Source organism: Pagrus major, chromosome 3 (assembly GCF_040436345.1).
Source record: "Pagrus major chromosome 3, Pma_NU_1.0".
NCBI classification, from domain to species: domain Eukaryota; kingdom Metazoa; phylum Chordata; class Actinopteri; order Spariformes; family Sparidae; genus Pagrus; species Pagrus major.
The window spans coordinates 12,463,504-12,469,473 of record NC_133217.1 but is presented as its reverse complement, the minus strand read 5'-3'; positions in this window follow the sequence as shown (position 1 = coordinate 12,469,473).

Sequence of the window (5,970 nt, the reverse complement as noted above, 5' to 3'; positions counted from 1 at the left end):
TTCCTCTTCAATGTGGCAGCTTGAATTCTCGTCGGAGGTCGGGAACTGTTGTCGGGGAGGAGCTCCTCGGTTCGTGGACGCTTTCAGGGGCCGTCGGGCGTACGGCTTTCGAGTCAGAAGGCAAGCGCTTTGCAGTTTTGGACTGCGAGTTGTGTCTGAAGTCTGGAGAGGACTTGTGGAAGCTTTTATTTTTTGTGACACCACTTTAGCTGATGTGCATCTGAGTCAATGTATTCAGTGAAAGATTATGAAATTGGAAGTAGCGACTGTTACCTGTCTTTGAGAGCGCGTATGTGCGCATCAACTCGCATTCTCAAGTACCCACGTTCAGATGTCCGAGTTTACCGGGGCTACGCGAATGCGGCATGGAGGGTCTGGCGTCAGTACGACGTAAGAAGAATCCGGGTGCACGATGACAGCACACCATGGTGACGATAGTTCCAGAAAATAACCGCACGATTTCATACCCTGTGCTCGTGAGGTTGTTGTACAACAACCATTTTTTTTCGCCCACCATCTTCAGCCAATCACATTTCAAATTAGATCTAATAGCCTATTATATTCAGGGTCGGTCCAGTGCTTGTATTAATCTACAGTGTATTTATTTCTTATTTGTTAGTGTGTCTATGTAAATATTTACCAAGAATATAGGCCTATTAATGTTTAGATCATTTTAGATGAATACCAGTACCATAGTAAAAATAGGCCTGTATAAGCACCTTGTCTAATAGTCGTGTAAAATCATGTAAAAACAGGAGTAAACATGAAATCCCTGTCTAGCATGATAAGGAAAGACACACACTCCTTGTTCCTGAAGCCCCCCTAAGGTCATTTGCCACTTTTAGTGTGCTCCTCTTGGGATGGCATCTAAAAGAAAAACCAGAAAAACAAACTAATACAAAGAGTGGTATTATTTATACAGTATATTTAATTTTAGGTTGAGTATATTTGTGTTGTCTGTAATCAATGGACATTCCAAGTATCTGACTCACGTTTGTTATCAGTTTTCTGAACTCAGATCAGAGGAGGATCTTTCCAACGTGGAGGCCTGAATTGATGTTTTTTACTTTAAATGTATATCTCCCTCTAGTGTTCATTCCTTTTTCTACAGGAGATTTCTCTTCCGTGTAGATATTCTTAAAGGGTAACTTCACCAACTTTACCCATTAAAGTGTGTTTACAAGTACTATTTCATATGTGCAAAGCCTTTTTGTGGATCCAGAGGAAGCTGCATATAATCTGATAAACTGCTAAATTGCGTCATGGGTAATGTAGGTTTTCGACTTATTATGGACACTTGATCAAATCGATACAGCAGAACTAGAGATATCACCTTTCACCTCATCACCTTCCACAAATTCTACTTCTGTTTTACAGAATGCAACTTAGCCACTGAATGACTGAATGGAAAAGGTAGTAGAAAGCCTTTTGTGGCTTCAGAGGAAGCTGCATTATGGGTAATGTAGGCACCAGGTTTTGAAAGGGAAAAAGACTGGCTGGGATAGAAGAAGGTGATATCTCTGGTTCTGCTGTATCGATTTTGATCGTGTGTTTTTAAACTGTCCATGTAGAGTCCAGCAGTGTTACAGGAGTGCAATGCTACCCCAGTGGACTGCTTTTCAAAACCTGGCGCCTACATTACCCACAATTCATCTTAGCCACTGAATGCAATCACTGGAGGCAATTTAGAGATTACATGCAGCTTCCTCTGGAGCCACAAAAGGCTTTACACATTTTTTTTCACATATGTAGAAGTACTCCTCAAGACCTGTAAACACACTTGAATGTGTAAAATGGGTGGAGTTACCCTTTAAAAAGAAAAATTAAAATCACTATAACAACAACTGGGCTACTCAAAGGCCGCTAATACAACTAACTCTACTAAGGATACACATTTCTTTTTTTCATAAAGCCCACATGCATACACAGTGAACAGAAATGGGAGCCTGACACGAACATACAAGAAAGTTTTTATTGATGTGGTATCAATACAATCAAGTACTGTAGATTTTGTATAAGCAGACAAACATTTTCAATCAAAAAGAGTGCATTTATACCCAACTTCTATTGCATAGAGTGCACGCAATAGCCTTGTATGACAAAAATCCTATAGGTTGATACATTGAACATTACACAAATAGAAAATAAAAGTCCACAAATAATCCTTCACAAACAACGCTAGAATGCTAACTACATGTTGTAAATGCTCTTAACTCATCAATGTTGTTAAATACCATTTATACGTTCTAGGCTTCGGTGGTCGGTTTTGGCATCCCTATTAAATTATCATAAATGTATAAATACATCTTCATTAATTTCATGTGCAAATGGGAATGGCCGTTTGTATTCATTGAAACTAAAACAAACAAATATCCCTTAAGAAACCGAAGCAAGGCTTTTTTAAATTGTCTTTTTTTTGTTGTTGTTTTTTTTTTTTTTTTTTTAAAGAAAAACAGAAAAAAAACACTTCAAAGCAATTTGTGATTGAGACGGTACATGGATCTTACTGACACTTGTTAAATGATTTGCACACAGGGCAAACTCTGCAAGCAAGTGACATTGTCTATGAAAAAAACATAAGGACAGAGAGTAATGGCCACATGTAACTCACATCATCGTTTCACATGTCCAAAAAGAGAAAGCGGCAAAAAAAAAAAAAAGGCAACATACAGTACATAACGAGCCTTGGACTGTCGTGTAGACTCACATAACGATAATGATACATAGCGGTTGTAGATGTGTTATGAAAATGTTATGAAACAGAACGGGCAAGAGCAAGTGCATTGTTTGCATTACATAGATGTAAAATACTGATTAGGCCTTATTCTAGCACTAGAGCAACTGTTTATGTTACTGTTTACGTGTAGATGATGCATAGAGGCTATTGTTAATCAGTCAAACAGTATACATTCATTCTGACTGCAAAGCTCATTATTTGGCACAATTCTCCTGTACATTGACATTCCTCCATTAAGGTGTAAGGTAGTCCCAAATTCAGTGTAATAATAGCAATTGAATGGAAATCTGTCGGAGATGTGGCAGAGTAAGGCATGGAGTCGATAAAATAAGAACTGACTTTTCTCAATTTTGCCCAGAACTCTTGATCTCCTTTCTTCTGTAACTGCAACCATTGATAAAAGATCACGAGTGTCTTCTTTTGTTCATGTCTTGATAGAACACATAAATTATTGCACACCACTATGTCTCTCATTGGACCAATATGCAAAATAGTCATATCAATGTTCAGTGTTAAATGTTGTCTTCTTATCTCATTGTATTTGATTTCAGTTTTCTCTGTCTCCGATAATGTATTAGTTACATTCATCATTCACCTATTCTATAACTTTGTTCCCTTTCTTGCAAAGGCACCATTAGATTGTGTTAAATTCTATTAAAGGATCACCACCAATTTTATAAATTAAAGGTGCAATATGTAAGAATTAGTCACCTTGAATTCATACTCCCAACAAATAGGGGCAGCGTATCACCAGAGTAATTGCTAACTGCGGCTAAATGTATATTTTTTATACATCCATGACTGTTAGCTTGTCAGCTCAGTTAGCTGTGTGGCTAGCTGGAGAAGAAGCTGCATGAAATTTCACAAGTTGCATTGTGGCTAATGTAGGTTTTGAAGGGGAAAACGACTGCATGGAATAAAAAAGGTGATATCTCTGGTTCTGCTGTATCGATTTTGATCATGTGTTTTTAAACTGTCCATATAGAGTCAAACAGTGTTACAGGAGCGCAATGCTAGACCAGTGGACTGCCTTTCCAAACCTGGCACCTACATTACCCACAATGCAACTAAGCCACACAGGAACATCACTGGAGGCATTTTATCAGATTACATGCAGCTTCCTCTGGAGCCACAAAATGCTTTATACTGCTTTTTTCACATATGTCGTAGTACTTCTCAAGACCTGTAAACACACTTTAATGTGTAAAATGGGTGGAGTTAAATTACCCTTTAAACCCCCAAAGGAGGTGGAAACATTTTGAAGTCAGATTTCTTGTGGAACATTGACAGGACTGCAAGCTCTTTCCTGTTGTAACTTCAGCAAGTTTGTTATTATCCTCTCTGAGTGTCCATGACCTGAATGCCAAGGGGACAATGTGACATAACTTCACACACACATACACACACACACACACACACACAGTGACAGACAGAAAGGTACGCCTACTAGAACATACAAACACGTGCATACACACACAGCATGTATCTTTAATGCCTCATCCAACGGAAACGAGTGAATACACAACTCTCACCTCTGGCCCACCACCTCTCTCAGAAATCTGGCAGGGGTTTGTTAAATGTTACACAACCTGTATTTCACAACCTGTGGGCCTCAGTCAGTCCCTTTAGTTATTCATGGTGAGTGAATGCAGATCGATTCTCATTTCCACCTGACATTATTGGGTTCTGAAAAGATCTTGAGCCATGGATGTTCCATAATGCCAAACAATAATTCAGCTATTTCTGACACAATGGAATGGATCGAATGTCTTTTCATTCAGATCTGCAAACAATTCAGAATTGCTCTCAATTTCCCAGCAACAAGTCACATGGAAACTGGCACTGAAGGAAGACGTGAATGTCTTTTTTTTATTGATCATCAATTTGCCGCCATATTTTCCAAAACAGAAACGAGTTTACAGCATCACAGATTTTGCGATATGTGGCATAAGGGGCTTTCATAGTATGGCAGTACAGATTGCTCACTTGGAATGTTAATGTGATACTGATTTATTAATAGGTAGTATACCATTAGAAAGCAGTGATGTCATGGTCAGAGCATGCCTGCAACCCGGCGATGAGATTTGCAGTGCAAATGGGAAAATCAGATCGATACGAGGAAACGGGCCATTGATCCAGTTATGGTTGTGTCCTTATTGTCCATTTTGCAGTTGCTCTCAGTATCTATTCTATGGCATGTAAACATTGACTGTATGCATACATATCATCCTCAGTGAATATAATCCTGAAACTTTAAAAAAGGCATTATCTTTGCATGATGTCGTTCTCTTTAAAGGGGCAGTTTAAATTTAACAATCCTAATACTGCAAGGACATATTTATTCTAAGATTGTATTTCTTGGATTGCATTTCTGGACCGTTCAATAAATTATAAAGAAAAGAAAAAGACAAAGATCAATCATTTTAAATGATAGGCTACTAAATTCAAAGAGAGGTGGAGAAATAAGCATCCAACAGATGCTTATGCCAACTGATGGTCAAAATATATATCTCAATCTAAAAACAAAAATTCAATCCTATTAATAATTTTAATGTAGCAATTGTTTAGAGTACCAAAAGGGTCAAACAAAATAAATGTGAAAAGTAATGTTTTTATAGCACCAAATGCCTTGTTTTGCTATTGTTTGTCTATCTGTTCTGTGTTGTGTTGTTGCTCTTTATGTCAATATTGCCATTCACGGTTTAAATAAGAACACATGGGGGACGTGACTGCAGCCAGAGGAACCAATCACCCCCCAGGGTCTGGTGATTTCGTCCTTATGATGTCAGAGCATGAGGGCAGGATGTGCAGTCACATGGGAAGGTCTGTTACTAGCACATTACAAAGTAAGGCACTTAATAGTCTGAATCCAACAAAAACAATGATGACAAGGACGAAATAATAACAATAAAATTATGACAATATAATAATTAAAATAATATAAGCTAAAAAACACCAACATAAAATACAACCCAAAACACACATTTGATGGACATTGAAACAAAGAACACAGTATGAAATTCCTTCCCCTGCCTTGAAAAACTTTCCATATTTCATTCACAAAGTTTGTTTTTTTCTTTCGCTGATGATGTTGAGGGTGACACAGATAAACATGGTGGCAATAATATTGAGAATCCTATGGGTTTTGTGTTTCTATTATGGCTGCAGGTATTTTAGGTTTAGGGCTGCTCTGAGGTGCCAATACAGGAACATGTTTGAATAAAAGTACAGGG